This window comes from Rutidosis leptorrhynchoides, chromosome 1, assembly GCF_046630445.1.
Source record: "Rutidosis leptorrhynchoides isolate AG116_Rl617_1_P2 chromosome 1, CSIRO_AGI_Rlap_v1, whole genome shotgun sequence".
In the NCBI taxonomy this organism is placed as follows: domain Eukaryota; kingdom Viridiplantae; phylum Streptophyta; class Magnoliopsida; order Asterales; family Asteraceae; genus Rutidosis; species Rutidosis leptorrhynchoides.
This window is the reverse complement of record NC_092333.1, coordinates 261196758-261223619: the sequence shown is the minus strand read 5'-3', so window position 1 is coordinate 261223619 and position 26862 is coordinate 261196758. Positions and strand designations below refer to the sequence as shown.

Below are 26862 nucleotides of genomic sequence, written 5' to 3'. Positions count from 1 at the left end.
ATTGAAGATAAAATCGTTTCTTGCCAACCAAATTGCCCAAAGCGTTGTGGGTACAATCAACTTCCAAAATTTCGACGCTTTAATCCCCATACCATGAAACCAATCAAAAGAAAACCCCTCAATTGAAGTCGGCATAACCCAAACAAGATTCCACCAATTAAACAAGTCCGACCAAATCTTAGACGACCACTTGCAATGTAACAAGAGATGATTGACCGTCCCGACTTCCTCAAACACCAAATACACAAATTGGATTGAGAAGGGGTTACAATATGTCTCGTAATAAGAACATCATACACGAGAATACTATTACGAATTACAAGCCAATCGAATAACATGACTTTGGATGGAACATTGTTACCCCAAATGACTTTAAGCCACGAGGGAGTATTAACCACATTAGATTGAGCGAGAATTCGAACCGCATCGGACACCGAATAAACACCTTTCGGAGAAGCTGACTAAACCAAGGAGTCTTCCATAGTAGGATCTAAACATACCTGAGCAAGTAGAAGGCCCAATTCTTGCAGCTTAATTGAGTTAAATAAAGACAGTGGCCTTGTAAGGCCCAAAACCCACTCATTGAAAATAATTCTGTTAGAATAATTGGAGCAAAAGCACTGACCAACCAAAATAAAATGGCTGCTGCTTGAAGCGAACAGAGACGGGTACACGGCCTTAAAACAAAGATCATTTAACCAAGCATCATCCCAAAATAAGATATTAGCACCATTCCTTACCTTCCACTTCCAAACATTCGGACCAACGATGCCTTGGGATGAAGAATCATGTTGTAGTTAAACCAAATCCCTCCATATAGGATAAAGTTGTGAATTAAGTAAGGAGGATCCATTTAGCATAAAGTTACTTCCATACGAAGAACCAAAAGAGGAGGTTACAATAGACTTCCAAAGACACAGCTTAATTGTATTGAACCTTGCCCACCATTTAGCAAGCATTGCTCGATTTTTGATACGAAGAGGGGTAACACCTAAACCACCCAACCCTTTGGGAAGACACACCGTATCCCACTTGACTAAGCACGTTTTCTTTTTGAGACAATCGCCCCCCTCCCCCCAAAGGAAATTTCTCCAATAACGTTCTAGCAACTTGATAACCGCCACCAGAGCTTTATACAAGGCCTTGTAATGAAGAGGTAAACTAGAAATAACCACATTAACCATCACCAAATGACCTCCAAAAGAGAGGCATCTTCATTTCCACCCGGCAAGTTTCTTTTTGAACTTTTTTTATAATGGGATGCGACATAGAGATTCGGTTATAATTGAACCCGATCGGTATTCCAAGATACTCCATAGGAAAATACCCTACTTTACAATCGAAGATGGCTGAAAAATTGATCTTCTCTTCTTTAGAAATGTGAATGCCATATAAGGTAGTTTTAATGGCGTTTATTTGAAGCCTGGATAATTGAAAAAACAAACCTATTATAAACTTGATACGGTTAAGCTCACTAGTATTTGGTTGTGCAAAAATAATCGTGTCATTCGCAAATTGCGAATGATTAATTTTCAAATTGTTACCAAAACTACAACCTTCCAGGAAACCGTTGGCTAAATCCCTTGAGAGAAGTTTACTCAAGACTTCGGCTCTAATAATGAACAAAAAAGGAGACAACGGGTCCCCTTGACGAAAGCCTCGATGCATTAACCCTTCACGAGAAGGAGAGCCATTTAAAAGAACCGAGAAATAAATATTTGAGATGCAAGAAGCAATCCATGAAATAAACTTTTCCCCAAATCCCATTTTGTGTAAGACCAAGAGTAAGAAATCATGAGATACACAATCATAAGCCATTGAAAAGTCAATTTTGATCAAGATAATAGGTTTCTTTTTAAGCTTAGCCATGTGAACGAATTCATTAACAATCATAACACCATCTGTTACCAATCTTGAGGGAACAAATCCATTTTAGTTCTCGCTAATAATTGACGGGATTACAAGTTTTAGTCTATTAGTAATAGTCTTGGCTAAAATCTTATAAGGAGCACACATCAAACTAGTGGGACGCATTTGATCAATGCCTCTTGCGGAACTAGCTTTTGGAATCAAAACTATGAAAGACGAATTAAAGCCTTTTGGAAACGAATGTACGTCATGAAATTGAGAGAACATCTCCATAACATTATCTTCCAAAAAATGCCATCCTTTTTAAAAAAATTGAAGAAAAAAATCATCCGGTCCGAGGGTTTTATTACCCTCGAAACCTCGAATAACAGAAGCCACCTCAGAAACGCTAAATTGGGCCTCCATCATAGAAACAACAGAAGCAGGAACAAGGGCCAGGCCAAGAGAAGCCCAATCCACATCAATAAAATCGGATCTCGAAGGCATAGCGGTAAACAATTTTTCAAAAAACGAAACAGCATGTTCTTTAACTAACATTGGATCATCAACCCATAATCCATTGATTTGCATACCTGCTACATATAAATATTGTTGTCGAATATGAGAGACAAGATGAAAGAACCTCGAACTTTTGTCACCCAACTTTAACCAAAGGAAACGAGACTGCAACCTTCTTTTCGATTCAATAGTAATGGAGATTTGTTTTTTGCACACTTTTAAGGCTGGTTTCCAATTGAGAAAGGTCGCGACTTTGAAAACAAAACTTTAACCTTTTTATTTCAGCCACAATTGACTTGAGATTACAGATATCAAGATCTTGATTTTGAGAATTCCAGTTTTTTATATCTCCTTTCAGCAGCCTCAGTTTTTTATTAACTACAAAAGCAGCCCACCCTATAACAGGATAAGCATTCCATCTCGATTCATAGAAAGCCAAGAAACCCTTTTTAGCACACCAATTGTTGTTAAATCGAAAGGGTCTAGGGCCCCAAAATAATAGTTTTTTAGCCCATATAATGGGTTTATGACCGGACCGGTCCGGTTGATCGGTTTGAAGTATAGCATCGGGCCACAAAAGAGCCCATTTACTATTGATAAGCACTCTATCAATACGCGAGAATTTACCTAGCGGGCCTTCCCACGTAAACTCATCATTAGATAAAACTTGATCAACAATGTTAGCTTGACAAATGAACCAATTAAAGGAGGTAATGCTATTAAGGTCAACAACTTCACGTAACGTTTCTTCCGGAGAGCAAACCGAATTAAAATCTCCCAAAAAGCATAACGGCCCCGGCCAATTATTAGTAATACAAGATAATTGAGACCATACTTATTTTTTCTTTTGTTCGTTATGAGGAGCATAAACATTAATGATAAGAACAATTTGATTATCAGGAATATACCTCACTATGGTTACGATCCAATGTTTACGAGACCATGCTTGGATTAACGAAAAGAAATCCAATCTCCACATCGAAGAAGACCTCCCGACCGACCACTGGCTTCCAGTTGAATTGAATCAAAAGCGTAATGCTTCCAAACCTCATTTAAAGTAGGTTGTGCAACCTCCTTTACCATGGTTTCTTGAATAGCTAAAAATTGGATTTGAAAACGATTGACCAACAAACCCGCCATACGACCTCTTGATTTGTTAACGAGGCCTCAAGTATTCCATGAGGTGATCCTCATGGTTTCAACTTGTTGGTTGGGGTATCATCCTTTACCATGTTATCCATTAAGATTCCAAAGTTGGCCATTTCTTCTTTGAAAGTAATTTTCTTACCCCCAAACTTGTTTCGATTCACCTTCTCTATTTTCACCGAGGTACCATCACCTAAAACATGATTGATTTCACTTTCGATGTCAAAAGCATCTGATAAATTTGTAACTTGATCAACCCATTCATGTTCTATGATTTTTCCTTTTTCCTTTTTCCTTTGCCTTACACTCCTTAGACAGGTTATCAGACAGAACAATTGGAGGCCTATGATCACACCTAGCCTTAAGCATATCACACGATTCTTTGCAGCCCAAATTCGGACACTGATCTTGTTTATGAGGACTAGAAGAATTTAGCTTAGAAATAAAGGAGTGTTCATTTGTGGGAGGTATAAAAACCTGTTCAGGAGAAGAAGAAAGGACCGAATTTTTGGGGAAAATATTGAGGGTAGGATAGTCATTCAAGTCAAGATTAAAGGGGCAACTTTTCAAAATTGAATTGGGTAATGACACTGACTTATCACCTTTTGCCACCTTGTCACACCCTTGTCCCATACTTTTTGCTTTGAAAAGGGACTATTTGATCTCTTTTTCTGCCATCCTGAGATCCTCAAAATTTACCCTTTGTTCCATAACTGCTTTTGTAATTTTTTCCAAGGAGTTATGAACCAAGTTTGTAAGGACTACCGAAAAAGGAGCCTTTGACTTTAGAGGAGTTTGAAAATTCAAATCCAAACCATCAACAGCTATTTTTCCCTCTTCCATTTGACTTATGTTGACCGACCGTTGTAATTCCGGTACCGGGATATCAGACTGCTCATCGGACTTATGTTCTTTTGGAAGATCCATCCCTTCTTGTAACATTAAGTTATATTCCTGAACAATAACATCATTAACAGTCTCCAAATAATCCTCTTCAATAACTTCTTCAACCCACACCTTGCCAATGGGTTTATTGTTCAAATAAGCCTGAACAAATTGATCACTCCCGGTTCTTTGGTCTCAACAAGAGCTTGCAAAACATCCGGACGTTGAAGATTATGTGAAAAAGTATCAACAAGTAAGACCCTACCATACCAAACACACTAGCAGCAGCAATCGTACAATTTGAAGAGCAACAATTAAAGGGGATACCTTTAATTACAAGTTTTATAAATCTGGAGAACTTGTTCTTGTATTCTTTCATTGGAATAACTTGAATAAATTCCAAATCATTACTCGAGGGACCCTTTGTCATGCTCTTATAACTTGCTTCATCCTTATAAGTGACAATATAACCATAAGATCCCATGTAGAAACCAATCGAATTGCAATAGATCTATTTTTAACCAGTTAAAAAGTTTTAAGGCTTTGATGGGTTCCTTATCTATAACTAGAGCCGACCATTGAAGCAGATTCGTGACCTCCTCATTAATTGACAAATTGATTACCGGTATCTTATCACCAGGTATCTTTACCATTGTAGGTTGTTGCACTACAGGGTTAGTTGACTTTTAAAATACCTGTGGATAGTTGTGATGAGCAAAAGATGAACCGAGTTTAGTGTTCACCTCTTTTTTTTGCATAATCAACTAAAATATGACGACCATTGATGATTCTGCCTTTCATCACTTGTAACGCTCTTGATGCTTGAGGTATAGTCTGGAATTTTACAAAAGCAAAATTCCTTCCCTGTTTCCAGGAAATACCTTCAATTAAGCCAAATCTGTGAAAGTAAAAGTTAATTGAATCTTAATTTGTGTATTTGGATAAACCCCCTAGAAATAGGGTCGATTTCTGAGTGAAACCATGAAACTTGGATCGATTTGGTTTGGGGCTTGTTGTGAATGTTGGTGGTGATGGTTGATTGGGATTGAATTGGGAAAGGTGGGTTTGAAATTTGGATGAATATGTTGTACAGATGGAGAGAGTATTGGGTCCATATATATATATATATATATATATATATATATATATATATATATATATATATATATATATATATATATATATATATATATATATATAGTGGTAGGATCAAGAGGGAAGTAACCAATCGGGGGGGAAGCGGGGGGAAGCAAAAACTTTTTTTCTTCCTTTTTTGAAAAAACTTTTTTCACGAACATTATAGATGGGATGAGAATATGAACATTTAATAAAGGCACTTTGTGATAAATGATTTTATTTTGGCGGGAAAACGCTCGAAGAAGTAATATATAACAATTATCGTATTTTTCGAGCGTATGTTGAGGTTTTAGCTATTAGGGTTTAGATATTAGGGTTTATAGGGTTTAGATATTAGGGTTTAGAAATTTAGAGTTTAGGGTTTAGATTTAGGGTTTAGATTTAGGATTTAGATTGAGTTTTTAACACGAACGGTTTCAAGTTTAGGGTTTAGGGTTTGGTGTTTTGGGTTTATAAAATAAACCCAAAATACCAAACCCTAAACCCTAAACCCTAAACCCTAAATGTAAAAACTCGTCCTTATCCATCTGGACGAAGTCATCAACATTTGGTCCCATTGCGAGCCGTTGACTTAAATATGCCATGAACGACTCCAAGTAATATGAGCAAATGCACAGCGGAAGATTTCTTTCATACCTGAGAATAAACATGCTTAAAAGTGTCAACCAAAAGTTGGTGATTTCATAGGTTTATCATAACAGTTATTTCAATATTTTAATAGACCACAAGATTTCATATACACAAACGTTTTAATAAAAATATTCTAAGTGGTTGAGCACTTGGTAACCATACTTAACATTTAATCAACGTCGCATATTCCCTTTATTAAGAAATCTCACTACACTGTACCAAGAGTAGTCATCGAAACGAAGTACTGTGCAACCGTTGAATACTGGTCGTCCAGTCCGGTTGGGGTTGTCAGGCCCGATAGATCTATCAACAGGATTCGCGTTTACAATACCACATGTAAATAGTAGTTACCAAGCTACAGGGAAGTATGCCAGTGGTACAACTCAACGTAGAATATATTTTTAAGTACTTGTGTCTATTTCGTAAACATTTATAAAAGCAGCGCATGTATTCTCAGCCCAAAAATATATATTGCAAAAGCAATTAAAAAAGGAACAAATAAAACTCACCATACTATATTTTATAGTAAAAATACATATGACGTCATTGAACAAATGTAGGGTTGGCCTTAGATTTACGAACCTATATCATTTATATATATATTAACACACATAATTGTAATTGAACAAATTTATGTATTATTAGTGAATTAATTGTTATTTTAGTTATGTGTTTCATTAATAACTAAATTAATTATATTTATTTTTATATACATTAAATAGATAATTAATATTTATTACAATCATATTAATATAGTTGTGTTTTATGTAAATAATATATTTTTATATAGAAAATCTTTATTTGATATATTAATAATACTAATGATAATAATGATAAAAATAATAATATTAGTGTTAAAAATAATAAAAAAATGATAATAAAAATAATAATGATAAAAATAATGATAATCCTGATAATAATAATAATAATGATAGTTCTAATAATAAAAATGATAATTTTTAAAAAAATAATTAGTTTCAATAATAATACTACTTACATTAAAAATGATAATAATAATAAAATAATAATAATAATAATAATAATAATAATAATAATAATAATAATAATAATAATAATAATAATAATAATAATAATAATAATAATAATAATAATAATAGGTTAAAACTACCTTTAAAAGGAAAAGCTTCCAAAAAAATTGCCATAGCCCGGGTTCGAACCCGTGACCTCTCATTAACACAAAAACACCCTTTAACCATTCATCTGTTTCTATTTTTCTGTTTTAATCACAACCGAAATATATATAACCCGATAACTACTGCTTCTTCTTCTTCCTTATAATCTATTTGATTAGAGAATCATCATCATTACTCGCGTTTCATTATCGTACCACTATTACGATCATCATCATCATCTATATCGTACGTTATCTTAATCATGTTAATCATTTATCATCATTCTTAATCAACATCGTAAGTATCAAGTGGGTTTCGTTTGTTGTAGGTTTTGTACAGTAATAATGAAACCGGTCCAAAAGGAGCCCAATTAATATATCAACGACCCATGTTTTCAACCCATTTATTTAAACCAAATAGAAGCCCAAGTCTCTAAATGATTAAAAGATCCAATTTTTTTTATATATATATCGAACGGCCTAATAAAAAAAATATACGGTGAACTGGAACCCACGCGTTTTTCTTGGATACCTCATCTGCTCACCCATGACTCCCGACAGTTTTCTATTTACTGCTTTTCTCAAGAATTAAAGTATATGTGTTGGTGTTCAAAAGAATTATGAAACAGAAGGCGATTAGTAGCAGACTTAATAGGGTTTTGCTTTGGGTTTGTTAATTGAACAGGAAAGTAGTAGGTCATATAAGAAGAGAAACGGTACCAGTTACAGATTTGTGTTTTGATCTTGTTGGGTTTCGACAGTCAAAAAGAGTTTGTTTTATGGGGTGATAAAGGTGGTTGTTCCATTGATTGCAACAGAAAAACACAAATTATAATAGCAGTAGCAGGTCTTTGAATAGTAGATGTTTATGGTTGGTGTTCGCTGGACTAAACAGAAAAAAAAATAACAGCCGCAGCAGCACAATTTCTTTTTATGAGGGTTTAAATGGGTAGTGTGTTCTTGGGGTTGTCTTGACTTAAAAACGAAAAGATGGTGAGGAAGTATATAAGCATATCGATACCTAGATATACGCATGTATAAGTAATATATAGATATAGTTAGGTGGATTTCAAGGTGGTGGAAGGTTGTTGAACCGAAGAGAAAATGGCTTGAATTTGGGTCGGGTTACTCAAGGAGGTAAAATAGAATACTAGTTCTAATGGGTTTTAGTTTTGAGATTGGCACTCGACATAAGTAGAATCAAATTTGTATTGATGGGTGTTTGTTTATGGTATGCAAAGGTGGTGATCGTAGAGAGAGAGAGAGAGAAGAGAGAAAGAAAAAAAAATGAAAGAGCTATGGTGATGGTTTGTGGCGGTTCTATGTGGTAGAAGTAACCGGTAGTGAAGAAGGTTGCAAGAGGTGGTGACACGGTGAGTCGTTTTGGTGGTGGTTTGTTGTGATCATGGGGATTCGATGGTTTATGGACAAAGAATGTGACCGGATTAGAGTGTTGTAGGTGGGTGGTGGCGTGGAGATTGGAAAAAAAAATGGTTCTTGTGGTTTGATTATACCTATATTCTCTTATGTACATGTATATAGATATATAGTAATTAGATGGATAATAATAATATATATATTGTATGATAACTGCATGATCATAATTTCAATCAATAACAGTAACCATTTAACATTGTATGATTAAAGTTGGAAATAAACACCGTTCATGTATCACTCAATCAAATCTATATTATTATATATTATCTAATTGCAATAAACAAACATAATAATGTGTAAATACCATAAAAATAATAAAAAAAAAATATAATAGCAGCCTTAGGTTTGTTTTATTCTGGTCTGACATCTAATTTACACGAGTATTATTTCACGCCCGTTGTAAATCAGTGGCGGGTAAATGTCCTTGAAAAAAAATCCCAAATTTTTAAATTAACTATATTTATTTATTTTAGTCATTATGGTATAAAATTCGATCATTAACTATTTAAAAAATTTTAAACAAAAATTAACTCACTGTCCACTCCCGATCCTGGGTAAAATATAAAAATGTTGAAATTTATTAATTAGCTCCTAAACATATTCTTAATAAGCCTAAAATTTATCTAGCTCATTTTCCGGATCACCGTTTATTTTAAAATCATATAAGTTCGTTTTTAATTTGTCTAATATCAATTGAATGATGATCGGGTGTTTCTATCGTTTTCTAAAAAGATTCTAAATCACAAAATATATATTTACTATACTTTATTTATATATATATATATAGATGTGTTTTAAATAATAACTATCATGATGTCATATTTTTAATTTACATGATCACTAAATCATATTATATATTTCAAATTATATATATATATATATATATATATATATATATATATATATATATATATATATATATATATATATATATATATATATATATATATATATATATATATGCATCTATTTACAACTAGTCGTTCTTGAATCGTAGAGAACCGTCGAAGGTCAAATGAATATATGAAACAGTTCAAATTTTTGAGACTCAACCTAACAGACTTTTCTTATCGTGTCAAAAATATTAAATCGTATCAAGAGTTTGATTAAAAATTGGTCGAAATTTTCCGGGTCGTGACAGTACCTACCCGTTAAAGAAATTTCATCCCAAAATTTGATCGAGGTGGTTATGGCTAACACTAAAATTGTTTTTCATGACAAATATGAGTTTTATCACTGTTGAGTAATATGGATAAGATAATTCGATTACTCGAAGGGTACGGCTGAAGCTATCACAAAATAGTGAAACGAAGAAATAGAGATTCGTCTTAGTTTTTGACGGAGTCACGTTTGAATCTAGAAAATAAGTGTGTCTTATCTTTTGACATCATCTCGGTTGAATTTTAGAAAATAAAGTGCGTCATAACTTTTAACGTTGTCTTGGTTGAATTTTCGGGATTCAAGGGATTTAAGGAAATCTTCTAATCCGAAAGAAAATGTAATCACACGATTTATTAGCAAACTGTCGGAATTACGAAAGAACAGAAACAAAGAAATATTTCCGTGATATGCTTAGAAATTAAGTAGAATGAAAGAGCCGTGTAACATGGCACATGATGAGGATAAGGTCTGTGAATCATCATCACGTTACATTAGAAATTTAGCATGACTTACTGTAATATAACCACGTTGGCCTGACGTCATTATATTATACTAACTCATGCTTCAATTCCCAACACTCCTATAGGAAATCATTCATAATTTAAACTCGAAGGTTTCAGAAATTTAGAAACTAAAACAGTTTCCTTTATGATGTAACACAAATATCACTAGAAGATAATTGATTTCAGACAAGAATAATTATGAAGGTATCTTCAAAATTATCGAAGATATTTATAACGGATGATACGATGATATCTTAGGATTTCTAAAGTACCTGAAATTAAAGGGTGATGCAGAAACTTTTTCTGCAAAGAATTGAAATAAGTAGGAAGCAAGATATTCGCTGGAAATTTCGTCAGGTACTGAATCGTCTGGATTCGTTAAGTACATGTTTACTCCTTAAGATTTGTCCACAGTCTCCTTCATGATTTGCTCAATTCGTTTTCCAATACCAATTTTCTATTGAGTGTTTCCAACACTCCATTCTTTATCACCAAACTTTTGGCCATTAAGACCATCTACAACTTTTGTTGCTTCATCAGTATTTTCAGAACTCAGAGATCTGATTCGTAAGCTAGAGTGCTTTTCAGAAATTCAGAGATTCCGAATTGAAATTCATCGGTCCGGAAGATATACGTTATATATATATATATATATATATATATATATATATATATATATATATATATATATATATATATATATATATATATATATATATATATATATATATATATATATATATATATATATAACTGTTTGACGTAGGAACGCTGCGAAATTCGAGAATTAATGATTAATGCTTCCCGATATTTGGTATGGCAACTATCGCTACAAGATGTCAATGAGTATCTAATAGGGTTTCAATAAATAAATATAAAAAATTTTAGGAGAGATTTAAGCCAAGGAGCAACGAGGTTGCTGGTACGTCTGCTGGTAATATAATGGAATATAAAAAGTTTCCCGGTAACAATAAAAGAGCACACATATATATCAAGGTTATAATAAGGTTGTTTCGAACGAAAAATCAAAGTTGACTTGTTGAAGCTGTGACAAAATTGGCTAATTTGGAAAGAGATTGCAAAGTTATTTTCAGCAATAATAACGCTAAAGGATTTAGCACAGTTACGCGTTAAACGTTTACTCAGTTTTCGAGAGTTTTCAGGTGCATAACTAGATTCATCGATCTTTTCTTCCGTAGATAATGTGTGGTTGAATCATCCTATCGGTTGAGGTATTTTCAAGAATCATGAAAGGTTTGAACGCGGATTGTAATTGTCAAGATACAAATGAAGTTTAGGATGAAATCAAGTGGCAAACTTGAAGAATTATTTAGTTTCATATATTATAATCAATATTTTAATTCATTTTAATTGTCCAATCTTGGTAGTCCACAGTTAGCAGTCCAACCAGTCACTAACTCAATAATTCATATATAGTTTAATATACAATATTCGAATTAATTAATACATATCGTGACCCGTGTACATGTCTCAGACTCGATCACAACTCAAATTATACATATTATTATAGAATCAACCTCAACCCTGTATAGAGAACTCGATCATTACTGCATATAGAGTGTCTATGGTTATTCCAAATAATATATATAAATGCGTCGATATGATATGTCAAAACCTTGTATACGTGTCCCGATATTTAAAGTGCGTAACAATAAATAACAGAAATTAAATGACGATAAATAAAGTGCGTAAAGTAAATAACAGAAATTAAATGATGATAAATAAAATTGCGAGAATGTAAATTGCGATAATTAAATTGCGATAAATAAAATGTAATCAGTTAGCTAGGAACAATTAGCTAGGAACAGTTAGCGTGGATTCTTAACAAAATTTCTCATAGTTAATTTGTTTGTTTCTAACAAATTTTATTTTGTCAAATGTTTTCTTCATTATGCCACTTGTTGGATTCTGATAAATCAAAATCCTAATATGAAATTGGATGAATATGATTATTCTGTGGTGAAAGGATTTGTATATCGGTGGATGTGAGTAGGATAGTAAATGACGGTTGAACCAGGTTCGAAGAATGTACAGTGTAACTTATTAATGTGAAATCTGAATATTCCTCGGATATTACCTACCCGTTAAAATATTTTCACCATTAACAGTTTGTACGAAAGAATTATTCATTACAATCTTTATGAAAACATATATGCATATATATTTTCTTCAGACGTAATCATGGATTTAATGAGTCAATGTGATATTAAACTCATCAGATTTACGGCTAGAACTAGAGTACATAATCTCTAAAACATTATAGATTACATAATCGCCATGAAGGACGAAGATAGTTTATGTAGAACGATTAGTAGAACGATGATTATGTTTGAGGTATAGATTGCGAGGTTGAGACGTGTGATGTTGTTGTTGTTGTTGGTACTGGTCATGCTGCTGGTGCTGCTGATGGTGGTACTGTTGATGTCGGTGCTACAAGTGTTGTTGGTGCTGAGGTTGGTGATGATGTTGGTGTAGTAAGTATAGCTTGTAAATCACGCACCATTCTTGTCAGGGTTTCTATCCTACCCTCTATCATTTCTATCCATCCACTCATCTGATTCGATAGATCTTAATTATCAATTCGAAGTTCCCTAACTTCTTCTAATATTCCCCTTCGATTAGTATTCGGAAGTAGAGGTTGAATATTTTCTGAGATTGTAGTAATGCGACCTTCGAGGTGGAAAACTTTAGCAAGAAGGGTGAATACAGTGTTGCGCATAGGTTCACCGGTGAGTACATCGTTTTCTCCGACGTTAGGAGGTAAGTTTGGTTCGCGGTAGGGCTCGCCTTCTTCATTTCTCCATCGAGTGAGTAAGTCTCGGACCCACCCCCATCTCCTCCAGAAAGAAAAATAGCGAAACGGTGGAGATACTTCGGGTTCATTGACTTCGGATTCTACTTCAATACGCATCTCGAAATTGCTTCTGAAACTAATAGAATCCAAGCTAGGTGTAGGATCCATCTATTATGACCAGTTAGAGGATTTTCGATATGAAATGACTTTCGGTTATCGGATAATATTCTAATTATATAGAATATCTAATATAGTACAGAAGATCCCGTAGATTACGGAGGGGATTAAGGAAACGTGTCAGATAGAGTCTGCAGTAACAGATATGCTAAGATATGAATTTTTGTCTATACACTATTCATGCAATCATTGCAGTAAGATGTGTCTAGACTAAAAATAATAAGCAGGTAATTTTCCTAAGGATGAATATCAGATGATTTCCGACTAGAAATGATAAGCAAAACTTTTGACATGTAGACACGGTCGAAGTCCAGACCCACTAATGCATCTAAACAACTATCAGTTAGACATACTAATGCAAGACCTGGTTCGCTAAGATCACCGCTCTGATACCACATGTAACAACCCATCCTTATCCATCTGGACGAAGTCATCAACATTTGGTCCCATTGCGAGCCGTTGACTTAAATATGCCATGAACGACTCCAAGTAACATGAGCAAATGCACAGCGGAAGATTTCTTTCATACCTGATAATAAACATGCTTAAAAGTATCAACCAAAAGGTTGGTGAGTTCATAGGTTTATCATAACAGTTATTTCAATATTTTAATAGACCATAAGATTTCATATACACAAACGTTTTAATAAAAATATTCTAAGTGGTTGAGCACTTGGTAACCATACTTAACATTTAATCAACGTCGCATATTTTCTTTATTATGAAATCTCACTACACTGTACCAAGAGTAGTCATCGAAACGAAGTACTGTGCAACCGTTGAATACTGGTCGTCCAGTCCGGTTGGGGTTGTCAGGCCCGATAGATCTATCAACAGGATTCGCGTTTACAATACCACATGTAAATAGTAGTTACCAAGCTACAGGGAAGTATGCCAGTGGTACAACTCAACGTAGAATATATTTTTAAGTACTTGTGTCTATTTCGTAAACATTTATAAAAGCAGCGCATGTATTCTCAGCCCAAAAATATATATTGCAAAAGCAATTAAAAAGGGAACAAATGAAACTCACCATACTGTATTTTGTAGTAAAAATACATATGACATCATTGAACAAATGTAGGGTTGGCCTTAGATTTACGAACCTATATCATTTATATATATATTAACACACATAATTGTAATTGAACAAATTTATGTATTATTACTGAATTAATTGTTATTTTAATTATATGTTTCATTAATAATTAAATTAATTATATTTATTTTTATATACATTAAATAGATAATTAATATTTATTACAAACATATTAATATAGTTGTGTTTTATGTAAATAATATATTTTTATATAGAAAATTTTATTTGATATATTAATAATACTAATGATAATAATGATAAAAATAATAATATTAGTGTTAGAAATAATAAAAAAAATGATAATAAAAATAATAATGATAAAAATAATGATAATCCTAATAATAATAATAATGATAGTTCTAATAATAAAAATGATAATTTTTAAAAAAATAATTAGTTTCAATAATAATACTACTTACATTAAAAATGGTAATAATAATAAAATAATAATAATAATAATAATAATAATAATAATAATAATAATAATAATAATAATAATAATAATAATAATAATAATAGGTTAAAACTACCTTTAAAAGGAAAAGCTTCCAAAAAAATTGCCATAGCCCGGGTTCGAACCCGTGACCTCTCATTAACACAAAAACACCCTTTAACCATTCGTCTGTTTCTATTTTTCTATTTTAATCACAACCGAAATATATATATAACCCGATAACTACTGCTTCTTCTTCTTCCTTATAATCTATTTGATTAGAGAATCGTCATCATTACTCGCGTTTCATTATCGTACCACTATTACGATCATCATAATCATCTATATCGTACGTTATCTTAATCATGTTAATCATTTATCATCATTCTTAATCAACATCGTAAGTATCAAGTGGGTTTCGTTTGTTGTAGGTTTTGTACAGTAATAATGAAACCAGTCCAAAAGGAGCCCAATTAATATATCAACAGCCCATGTTTTCAACCCATTTATTTAAACCAAATAGAAGCCCAAGTCTCTAAATGATTAAAAGATCCAAATTTTTTTTATATATATCGAACGGCCTAATAAAAAAAATATATGGTGAACTGGAACCCACGCGTTTTTCTTGGATACCTCATCTGCTCACCCATGACTCCCGACAGTTTTCTATTTACTGCTTTTCTCAAGAATTAAAGTATATGTGTTGGTGTTCAAAAGAATTATGAAACAGAAGGCGATTAGTAGCAGACTTAATAGGGTTTTGGTTTAGGTTTGTTAATTGAACAGGAAAGTAGTAGGTCATATAAGAAGAGAAACCGTACCAGTTACAGATTTGTGTTTTGATCTTGTTGGGTTTCGACAGTCAAAAAGAGTTTGGTTTATGGGGTGATAAAGGTGGTTGTTCCATTGATTGCAACAGAAAAACACAAATTATAATAGTAGTAGCAGGTCTTCGAATAGTAGATGTTTATGGTTGGTGTTCGCTGGACTAAACAGAAAAAAAATAACAGCCGCAGCAGCACAATTTCTTTTTATGAGGTTTAAATGGGTAGTGTGTTCTTGAGGTTGTCTTGACTTAAAAACAGAAAGATGGTGAGGAAGTATATAAGCATATCGATACCTAGATATATGCATGTATAAGTAATATATAGATATAGTTAGGTGGATTTCAAGGTGGTGGAAGGTTGTTGAACCGAAGAGAAAATGGCTTGAATTTGGGTCGGGTTACTCAAGGAGGTAAAATAGAATACTAGTTCTAATGGGTTTTAGTTTTGGGATTGGCACTCGACATAAGTAGAATCAAATTTGTATTGATGGGTGTTTGTTTATGGTATGCAAAGGTGGTGATTGTAGAGAGAGAGAAGAGAGAGAAAGAAAAAAAAATGAAAGAGCTATGGTGATGGTTTGTGGCGGTTCTATGTGGTAGAAGTAACCGGTAGTGAAGAAGGTTGCAAGAGGTGGTGACACCGTGAGTCGTTTTGGTGGTGGTTTGTTGTGATCATGGGGATTCGATGGTTTATGGACAAAGAATGTGACCCGATTAGAGTGTTGTAGGTGGGTGGTGGCGTGGAGATTGGAAAAAAAAATGGTTCTTGTGGTTTGATTATACCTATATTCTCTTATGTATATGTATATAGATATATAGTAATTAGATGGATAATAATAATATATATATTGTATGATAATTGCATGATCATAATTTCAATCAATAACAGTACCCATTTAACATTGTATGATTAAAGTTGGAAATAAACACCGTTCATGTATCGCTCAATCAAATCTAAATTATTATATATTATCTAATTGCAATGAACAAACATAATAACGTGTAAATACCATAAAATAATAAAAAAAATATAATAGCAGCCTTAGGTTTGTTTTATTCTGGTCTGACATCTAATTTACACGAGTATTATTTCACGCCCGTTGTAAATCAGTGGCGGGTAAATGTCTTTGAAAAAAAAAATCCCAAATTTTTAAATTAACTATATTTATTTATTTTAGTCATTATGGTATAAGATTTGATCATTAACTATTTAAAAAATTTTAACCAAAAATTAACTCACTGTCCACTCCCGATCCTGGGTAAAATATAAAAATGTTGAAATTTATTAATTAGCTCCTAAACATATTCTTAATAAGCCTAAAATTTATCTAGCTCATTTTCCGGATCACCGTTTATTTTAAAATCATATAAGTTCGTTTTTACCTTGTCTAATATCAATTGAATGATGATCGAGTGTTTCTATCGTTTTCTAAATAGATTCGAAATCACAAAATATATATTTACTATACTTTATATATATATATATATATATATATATATATATATATATATATATATATATATATATATATATATATATATATATATATATATATATATATATATATGTGTGTGTGTGTGTGTGTGTGTGTGTGTGTGTGTGTGTTTTAAATAATAACTATCATGATGTCATATTTTTAATTCACATGATCACTAAATCATATTATATATTTCAAATTATTATATATATATATATATATATATATATATATATATATATATATATATATATATATATATATATATATATATATAATATATGCAATCTATTTACAACTAGTCGTTCTTGAATCGTAGAGAACCGTCGAAGGTCAAATGAATATATGAAACAGTTCAAAATTTTTAAGACTCAACCTAACAGACTTTTCTTATCGTGTCAAAAATATTAAATCGTATCAAGAGTTTGATTAAAAATTGGTCGAAATTTTCCGGGTCGTGACACTAAACTCTAAATCGGGCTAAATTTTACTTCACAAAACATGAAGAAAAAAAAACGTTCACATTCTTCACGAACAATATTATCTTGAATGTTATTTTTGTCGATCGTTTTTTCGACTAAATAATAACATTCATCACGAAGTGTGTTTTCTAAATGTTCATATTTTCGTGTGATTTTGATGCCGGAAAAAAAAAATTCCAAATAAAAAAACGAATTTTTTTTTTTTTTTGCTTCCCCCCGATTGGTTACTTCCTCATTGATCATGCCCATATATATATATATATATATATATATATATATATATATATATATATATGTGTGTGTGTGTGTGTGTGTGTGTGTGTGTGTTATCCTTTTTGTAGTTGTTAGATTGATCATACAAAGATTCTTTATTTCGTTTTATGAGTTAAATGTCACTTTGCCATTCATGAAAATAAATGTAAAAATGTAAAAGTTGATTATTTAAAATGGACACTTATATCCAGAAAAAAAAATTGAGAAAAAACAAAATTAAAATGTACAAACTTATTTGAATACGAGAGAGTATTATTATTCTTGTCATCAAATTGTTCTTCCAAAAAAACATATGTTTCGGCAGGGATATGCAAGCCCAACCCATCCAGTCGCACCCCGTATGCCACTGGAGTCTAGCGAAACACCTTCACCCATAAATCACCACAATATGCCAGCACTCAGATTCGAGCCTGCGTAGTCGTCATTCTTCCAACACTTACATATGTGGAACCAAAGGGATCACAAGGACCGAGTACCGTTGAAGCAATGCTTGTTGGTGTCATCAAATTGTTACCACAAAAGTATGACCTGTTCAATGACATGTGTAGAAGCTAACCCTCGATAAACACGTAGTCCTTCATTAAAAGCTCTATCATTGCATAAAAAGTATTTGAGTTTCATTGGTTGATCAAAGAATATAACAGGATGGGATAATAAAGTATGTGCAGTGCACAACGGAACAATTCAAGGTAGCTAGCGCAACAGATCATTTCAACCTGATTCCATGCTATAGGTGACACTTTATCTTTCTCACCTAGCTATTGACTTTAACCAAAGTTTCTTATACCCAGGGGCGAATTTAGAGGGGGGACGGGGGGCGCCCGCCCCCAGTCGATTTCGAAATTTTAGTGTAAAAATTTGGTTTTTTTTTCATTTTGCCCCAAACTCAAAAGCCATCTGCCCTAAATCCAAAACCCATTTGCCCCAAAATCTACATATTTTGCCTCAAAACCTTCAAATTTTACCCACAATTCTCTAAATTTTGCCCCAAAACCTTCAAATTTTGCCCACAAACCTTCAAATTTCATCCAAAAACCTCAAAATTTTGCCTAAAAACCTCCAATTTTTGTCCCAAAAACTCCGTATTTTGCCCAAAAAAGTTGCTACAGTTTTAAAAAAAAAATTCGCCCCCGTTGAAAAAAAATCCTGCTTCCGCCACTGGTTATACATGGTCCTTCAAGTAATCTTTAAGCTATCAAAACATAAAAGAATAAACAGTCTAGCTAGGAGATACTTCTTGTTCTTTCAAAGATGGGTTCCAAACATAGTGATTTGAACTGATGTTTGTGCTGTATTGGGCAAGTGCTTCACTTGTTTTCCTCAAACGCCATGGTAATCATCCATTGGCACAGCTTCCATTTTACCTTTTTCGGATAAAACTTGTTTCCCGTACGATAATTTAGTGATCCATCAAACGTTGGTTCCTTTGGAATCTTATTTATCTTAAAGTGTTCCCAGATTTTTGAGATTGTACGAGGATATATAGTTAATGATCGATACATAGATTCTTTATTTCACATGGCGGGTCTTGTCAAGAATAAAAAATAAGCTTCAAGCAAGAAAATCATCAATATAATGATCCAGGTGAATCGACATATATATATATATATATATATATATATATATATATATATATATATATATATATATATATATATATATATATATATGTGTGTGTGTGTGTGTGTGTGTACACATTGTCATCTTTTGTCATGTCTTAATTTTCCATGTCTTGATTGAATTTACTACGAAATTATTCCCAATTGGTTTCATTTTCTTGATTTAATGTATATGCTGAACAGATTCAACATCAAGATTCATATCATCAACCCTTCGCTTAGCTTCCCTGTGATACATGAATATAATTTATACTCCGTAACTTGTTTTATTGTGGGACTTGTGGTTTACATTCAATCTGGCTCTATTTTTGAGTCAACGGCAAGCGTCGATTTACTGGCGTCTTGATTAACATTTATAGCCTAAATTGAATTTCAGGCAGGATTTAAAACCATCGAAATTTGATTTTACCATCTTCATGACCTCTCAATTTTATTTTTAATTCTATTTTAGTATTTTTTTTTTTTTTAAATTCCAACTTATTGGTCGGAGTTCATTCGGAAGCAATCTCTTTATCCGTCGAATAGAGAGAAATGACTTTCTCTACTTTTGAGAGTGTTTTACTCTGGGTGGAGAAATGACATTTTATATTCTCGAATAGGGAAATGTTTGTCTGCATCGCAGTTCCCCATACACCACTCATGTGATATTGAGTTTTGTTGTTATTGTGGTTTACATCCAACAATAACACCAAGAAGGCAAGAAGTGAATTGAAGGTTTAAATTATATAGGTTTGTTTCATGTCGGTACAAGACAATATCTTAATTAGACAATATCTTAATTAACGATTTCGTTTGCTTAAATGAAAAATCCGCTAGTTATGTATAGCATTATCAGTTTATCACTCATCTAAATATATATATTTTTTTTTCTTTCAAAAAGTAAGGTCTCAAAGGGTAGTTAATGAGGTTTGAAGGTAAATCTACTTTAAAAATTCTTAAGCATCTAATCACTATCACACATCTAAATAAAGTACCAAGTTATCCATAGATGTGTTATGCTTGTTTTTACTCTCATATTCAATTGTGTTCCACCATGCTGGTAGAATCGTTGATTTATGTTTGTAGTTATGCCGATTGTTTGGCTGGTATGAAATTTCTTTTGTCTCGGTTGTAGTTGATATTCGGATTCGTTTAATGCTAGTATATTTTTCTCAAATAAAAATTACCTTTCATTTACTCCTTATTACATCGCATTCACTTCAATTACATACTTTATCCTCATCATATGTTACCATACGACCATTACTTATTTTACAATAATATTTAAACTTATTATTATTATTATTATTATTATTATTATTATTATTATTATTATTATTATTATTATTATTATTATTAAACCGTATTATTTATTTTATTATTATAAATAAAGAAATTATTATAAATTTCATAATTTAAAAAAACATTAAAATTATTTAAGATATACACTAATTTTTAAAGCACTACATTAACTAAAACATAAAACTACTTATCGTCTTCATCTTCATTTTCGTCTTCGTCTTCAAGATCGTCTTCGCAAATGTTGAAAGATCCCGCTTCAAACGTTGATTTTGGTTTTGACACGTATTTAAATATTCATCAAAAATCGGCGACAGTATCGTATGCTAATTGTCGTAGCACCGATGTAAACATCCGGTACAATCCCTCTTTTGATGAAAAAAACTGAAAATACTTCAGTATCGATTGTTGAGAGCACGACATTATACCTTGGCAAATGCGGATAAACAATGGATTGCTCATTCTATAATGTCTCCCAAAGTAATCTGCGGGGAAAGCTAGCTCATGGGAATAATAATTATCCCATAAACGTTTTGTGGCACCCTCTTGGGCTCTTGCTATTTATCTTCTTGGTGCCCTTGAAATAGTTTTAACAACATCTTCGTCTTCTTCATCACTTTAACAAATCAAGCACATCGAGTGATAAATGCGTAAACACTTGCAATTGCTAATGAATCCGATGTAATATCGTCATTTACATTTGTAGATATTCATTTAGATAATATTTTATATTGTAAATGATATATGTAAAAGATGATAGAGAATGATACAACCATTGTATATAACTAGGTTGGTGCCCCGCGCTTCGCTGCGGGTTTTGAACAATTGTAGAGTTTCATTAACATCTGAAACATTAAGTATTGTTATGCACCAACACTATTTAAGAGTATGTATCAGAATGATAACACGGTATGATAACACATCAAACTATTGAAGGCGCATAAGTAGCAATTTGTTGGCAGCATAAGTTTCAGTACATGGTGGATTGAACTCATCCTCGACTGCTATATAGAACTGCTACATAGAACTGCAAGAGCAAGATTGCAAGTCAAATTCAAAAAATGCCGTGCTATGAATCACATGATTTATTCATATGAGTAAGATTGCAAGTAAGTACCTTCAAATTGTACACGAACAGAAATTTTACGTGACAATGGACGACCCACGACGACACTCGAACCTAATGAATGCACTACTTGTTGAAACGTACCCGGAAAACCCCCACATGTGGCTGCAAAATATCAGCATAAAGTCAACCAAAGAAGTAAAAAAAGGACCCAATCACATTGTTGTACATTTTTATCTTAGATTATCTTGGATAAGAAAAGTAATTGAGCAAAAGTATAAGATAAAAAGGGTTTCATGAACTATATGAAACGTATAACTGAACTAATTCCTACATAAGTAACATTTTGTTTTTGTTATAGTATTTCATGAACTATATGAAACGTATAACTGAACTAATTCAGACATCTCGGGTAAAGAATATGGCATTTTATTATAATGTGTCGCGTTGATTGATAAGAGATGATAAGTAGGCCATACCTCGACAGTTTTTGCTACAATGTTAAGTCCAAGGATTTCTATAGCTCCGGAGCTTGCAACTGCTCTAGCTACAACCTATCAGAGATCCAAAGTAAATTTCAGATAAGAAAAGAATTTGAACTATCAAATATATATTCACATATAAATTCAAATGTTACCAGTGCTGCGACAGAAGATTCTTCAGCACAAAGTCTTGCACGGATCCAGTGGCTGTAACGTTAATATATTTTACAAAAGCGCACTTACGCTTAATATGCTTGGTCAATTTGATAATAAGCATAACAATTCTCTATAGACCATACTCGCATAGTAAATTAAATTATACTCGTAATATATACTAATTTAGTTACTATAAATGGTAACCAAAATAACATACATCATACTTCGCAGATTTCAAAAATGCACTCATCGAGCCGTTAGTATCCATTCTACAATATTCAGGTGAGAGCATCAATTTCGCTTTTACTCCAAACGGCGTATTTGTTACAATCATTCACTACATGCATAGTTTTCATAGGGTAGTCCATGCAACTTTGTTTCTGTGTATATCCTCTTCATAGCCTTCAGCCCAAAAAAACATAACATTCACCCAAAAAGCTATCTACACACAAAATGATATAATTAGTAAATAATCAGCTTACTGTTATTTTTTGAAAATTGGTCTTTCAAAATTAAATACAAAAAACGTCACCACTTACGCAAACAAACCAAAAGAGATGCATAACTAATAAATTAAATATAGAAAATGCAAACAAAAGCACTATCGAAGATGGTTTAGTCAACAAAAAAGTGTGAAGGAGATAACCTTTAACAACTGGCTGAGTCGTGCACGCCAAAAAATCCATCGCTGAACGGGAACCACGGTGCTGGAAGAATTCTCGGACAAATTGTGAGCAAAAATCCAGTAACATGGCTTTGGGTTCAAATGACACTGCTCTTGTATAAATTAATCTAAATGGCTATCAAATGAATCTGAATACCCTTTTTTATTTTGTTTCCTATAAAAAATATCCAACACCTTAAACCAAAGCATATCTAAAATCAAATTGAAGTAACCTTCAAAGACTTTGTATCTACCATAAGAAAACCAAAGGAAAGAATTACATAGATGCTGGTGGTAACTCGGGCCACCAGTTTACTAACAATTCCGATAACCGGTGAACAACGAACTCCGGTGAATCACATTGAAATCCGGCAAACCACATCGAAATCCGTTTGTTGCAGACATGGGTTAGAACGATTTAATTATTAAAAACTACACATTTTTAAACAACATGAATTCAATCCACATTGACTTATGTACTAAACTAAGTTATGAGTCTTCTAAATGGTGATCCGTCTCATCAAAAATTTCCTCCTACATGACATAATTTTTTTTTTCTTCAGATACATAATGGTATGCATTATTAATTTTCATATTAAAGAAAATATAAAGATTTACCTGTAACAGCTCTTCGATTACATCTCCCATTGTTATTACACCAACTGCTTCTTCATCAGAGACTTGAAGTGGGTTTCCATCAATATCTAAGATGTCTGAATACATTTTTTATTCCATTTTTTCACTGCTAAAGTTGCCTTTAAAAGAGTTGTTACCCTTTCCCGGGAAACTTTTCCACTGCTTGATTGATCTTTTGGTCTTTAAACTCTTCTCTATAGGAGTTTTATCATAATCCCCATCGACATCAACACGCACTTCCCCAACATCTTTTTCTAATAAATGGGAGAGATTATTAGAATTAGTAAATTAATTTAAAAAATCGATCTTTAGTAGAGTTTGGTAGAGGTGACAATTTTGAACCATTTGATTATGAATGGATCGATTTGGGTTATGTTTGGTTTTAGAAATATATAGGCCAAGACAGCTAGTTTTAATGCATAAAACCTCCCCCAGTTGATTACTCAAAAAATTAAGATAACATAACTTTCTAATCATATTAGATCCGCTAATGGTCTAATTATAAAGAAAATTTGGACAAAAAGTGGTTCCACTCTATCAAACCCACAGAAAGACTACCCATTTACAAAATCGACTCAAACACGTTTTGACCCGTTAACCCAAACTCCAATGTGTCCACCTCTGGTATTCAGTATGAGCGCTTTACCTGATAATGGGGTTTTCATGCCAGGCTGCTCTATTTTAGTATTTATGAACTGTCTAACAACAACAGAGTGTAAGGTGTAAAGAACGTCAAATACAAAAATATGAAACAATCAGATACATACAATCTATTTTACATGGTTTACCTCCTGCTAAATTGGATGCCAATTGCTAATCATTTGTTTCAAGAGAAGTAAACTTAAAATCTTCCTTCTTTCTTTTCTTAAATATGATTTGACATTAATTTTGTGTAGCATCTTCCATGTATTTGCATAATTCTTTTTAATTTTTTTAGCTAATTATTAATTAATTTGTAATTCACTTGCATCAAAATCACTTCCTATTTCACAAACCCACAACTTAGGGTTTATACAAACTCTAAACATCAAATTAAGAAGCTGGTAGTATAAAAAAAAATTACCTGTTAGAAACCGAATTTGCTTGCCTCCATTTTGGTGTTTCTTTAAACCGTCACCTGGAGTTTCTAACAGGTTTGTGTATGTGTAAATAATAGAGTGATTCATGTTTAATTTGTGGATTTATCTTCTCTCTTGTTCCTCTATAAACCGTCGGCTGTGGTGCCTTTTTATCTTGTAGAACCCTAAGGTTGTATAGTAGAAGCAGGGTTTTTTTTTTTTTTTCTTTTTTTTGGAATTAGAAGGGAGGAGGGTAGAAGAGATGATGAAGACACTGGTGGAAGAATGGTGGAGAAGGATCTGGAGGGTTGAGGGGAGTGTGAGATTTTTAGTAACAGTGTAACAGTGAAAGGACACTTTATTGTTTAGAAGGAAATGGGTCGGGTAGGAGATGAAATTGGGGAATAACAAATAGTGTTGGAGAGCTACTGTTGCGGAACAGTGTTTAGAATTTGATCAAATGTAATATGTATAATATGTTAAGATTATATGGTTACTCTTATAAAATATTTAGATTGTGTTATAAAATATCTAGATTGGATGTTAATTTTATTATTATTATATTTCTTGCATAGTAATATTTTATACTATAAATAGACATGTATGGTAACCATTTAAGGTGTACCATTTCTCTTGAAATATCAATATCAATATTTCTTCTCTCTTTCTTCTCTCTTTTTCTCTCCTTGTTCTTATAACCATTAAAGGTAGTTATAAGCTTACTGAATTATAACACGTTATCAGCACGAAGTGCTCCGTATAATCAAGGTTTATCTAAGCAAGCACACGTCACTAATCAAGGTAAGAAATTATCTAACTCTTATTAACTTCACTAACATTTATATTTATGTTATTTAAGTTATATATGGTCGGTTATACCGCCTGAATTATATTTTATGTAATCTAACTCTTATTAACTTCACTAACATTTATATTTATGTTATTTAAGTTATATATGGTCGGTTATACCGCCTGAATTATATTTTATGTAATCTAACTCTTATTAACTTCACTAACATTTATATTTATGTTATTTAAGTTATATATGGTCGGTTATACCGCCTGAATTATATTTTCTGTAATCTAACTCTTATTAACTTCACTAACATTTATATTTATGTTAATAAGACACCATGATTGTACGCAACACGTCATTTGACAACACGGTACTTTATGTACGCAACACGTCATTTGACAACACGGTACCATGGGTCGAGATTAATTCTGATCAATACGAATACGATGGGGTCTTTATATGTTATCTAACATTTATGATTACTTATGCAATTAATCATTATTTATTTCATGCATACTAATGTTTATTCTTAAATTTATAATCTTAAAAGTTAAAAAAAAAAAAAAAGGTAGTTTGTATTTTTATTAAAAGTAAATCTTAAAAGTTAAAATAAGAAAAAGTAGTTTGTACTTTTATTAAAAGTAAATCTTAAAAGTTAAAATACAAAAAGTAGTTTGTATTTTTATTAAAAGTAAATCTTAAAAGTTAAAATAAGAAAAAGTAGTTTGTACTTTTATTAAAAGTAAATTTTAAAGGTTAAAATACAAAAAGTAGTTTGTATTTTTATTAAAAGTAAATCTTAAAAGTTAAAATAAAAAAATAGTTTGTATTTTTATTAAAAGTAAATCTTAAAAGTTAAAAAAAGAGATACAAAACACACATACACAAAATGCTATTTTTCTTTCTCATTTTCAAGTAATCAAAATACTTGAAATCTATAATTGGGTTCGGTTTTGGTGGAAATAAGGAAGAAGAAAAGATCCGTTAAGTAGAAGGTATAGATCGAAGCAAGGTTGGAACTTTGGGTGTCTACCGTTTAGAGGAACTCTTCATTGAGTTTTCAAATTCGATTTTCAAAAGGCTACAAAGGTTGTATTCTAATCTTCTCTCGTTCGATTTCGTTAAT

General features: G+C 32.2%; 1 long non-coding RNA gene across 7 annotated transcripts; it reads right to left on the bottom strand.

Annotated features, from left to right (window-relative positions):
* Nucleotides 1–21637: 21637 nt before the first annotated feature.
* LOC139869201 (uncharacterized) lies at nt 21638–25363 on the bottom strand. 7 transcript variants are annotated; one of them, XR_011766024.1, is made up of 9 exons: nt 24946–25361; nt 24529–24581; nt 23865–24136; nt 23229–23780; nt 22800–23024; nt 22582–22633; nt 22424–22498; nt 21996–22109; nt 21638–21905 (listed from the first exon to the last, which is right to left on the bottom strand). It is a non-coding gene; the product is annotated as an uncharacterized lncRNA (long non-coding RNA). The 7 variants fall into 7 exon arrangements; XR_011766029.1 differs by having other exon boundaries at nt 22807–23024; XR_011766030.1 differs by having other exon boundaries at nt 22582–23020; nt 24946–25363.
* Nucleotides 25364–26862: the final 1499 nt, after the last annotated feature.